This window comes from Microtus ochrogaster, unplaced genomic scaffold (genome assembly GCF_000317375.1).
Source record: "Microtus ochrogaster isolate Prairie Vole_2 unplaced genomic scaffold, MicOch1.0 UNK53, whole genome shotgun sequence".
Taxonomy (NCBI): domain Eukaryota; kingdom Metazoa; phylum Chordata; class Mammalia; order Rodentia; family Cricetidae; genus Microtus; species Microtus ochrogaster.
This window is the reverse complement of record NW_004949151.1, coordinates 113,860-115,452: the sequence shown is the minus strand read 5'-3', so window position 1 is coordinate 115,452 and position 1,593 is coordinate 113,860.

Here is a 1,593-nt window from a genome sequence, read left to right as displayed (position 1 = left end):
ATGATAGAGGTTTTTGTTGTGGATAAGAGGAGAGAGCATCCAGGAGCATCTAGAAGAGTCCAGGCTGAACATGGCCAGCAGAATAGACTGTGCCATGGGGGGGGGGGAGGCAAGAGGGCAAAGAGAAGACCAAGAGGCCAATAGCAGAGCCAAGAAAGCACGTAGCCAAAATTTCTGAAGCATATAGGAAAGAGAAGCTGGTGGAAGGGAAACATAGCTTGGGCTAGAGAGGTTTAGGGGAGGGGGAGGGGTGAGGAGTGTTGCGAGGAGCTTTTGCAAGAGGTGCTTGTGTGCCAAGAGAACCTATTGGCCAATGTCTGCTTTGATATATTAAATAGGCACCTCAGTTAGCCATCTGTGGGGAGGGGTCTTTCAGACCTACAATACCCACCACAGAAAAACCCCGGTGGCCTTAGATGGCAGAGCATTCTAGAAGCCCCTGCCCAGCTTGGCTTCCCAAACCTTCTCATTGGTTCTTTGAGTGAAGCCAGTCCCTTCGGGAAGAAAAAGGTTCCAAGACAGCAACACGGGCAAGGCCACCTAGAGTCAATCCTGGCCAGACATGTGCTCTGTTGGGATCAGTGCCCACCTAGCTGGGCCCTAGTCTCCACCAGCACTGAACTAAGCATTTTGCAAGTATTAATTCTTTCAACTGACATAATCATGCAGAGGCACGGCAATACGATCTCCCTACTTTACAAAGGTGCAAACTAAATCATGAAGCTGCTATGGAGGAGACAGAGCTAAAGGTAAGGCAAGAGCAGCAATGGCACCAATGCAAACGTTAGAGACTACAAAAACATTCCTAGGGGGTTGAGCTATCATATTTTCATGCAATTTTTTAAAATCTGTATAGGAGATGGATGACAGTAAATTATGCAATGTAAGCATGAGATTCTGAGTTGGACCCCTAGAACCCAAGTAAAAGTGTGGCTGTACATGAAATCCTAGCACTGGAAAGTGGAGACAGTCAGAGTTCCTGGGGCTCACAGGGCAGCCAGCCTAACCCATGTGGAGAGCTCCAGGCCAGTGAGAGACTTTGCCTTAAAAACAAGGAGGATGTGCCAGGCAGTGGCTAACATGAGTTAGGCTGGCTGGACAGTGAACCCAGCACTTGGGAGGCAGAGGCAGGAGGATCTCTGTGAGTTAAAGGTCAGCCTGGTCCACAAGAGCTAGTTCCAGGACTACAGAGAAACCTTATCAAAAAATAAAATAAGGAGGATAATGCCCGTGGTAATTCAAATACATTTGGCCCACGTAAATTCAATGGAAGTGGCACCATTGGGAGGCATGGCCTTGTTGGAGGAAGCGTGGTCTTGGAGGAGCTTGGCTAACCTTTAATCCAGGCCACAATGTGGGGCAGCCTTTGAGGTCTTTTTCTCAAGGTTCTCCCACTGTGATAGTCCACTTCCTGTTGCTTCTGTCTAGATGTAAGCACTCTCTCAGCCCCAGCACCACATCTGCCTGCATGCCACCATGCTCCCCACCATGAGGGACTAAATTTCTGTGAGCTATAAGCAAGCCACCCCAATTAAATGTTTTCCTTATAAGAGTTGCTGTGGTCAGGGCAGGGCACCCTGACTGCTCTTTGGA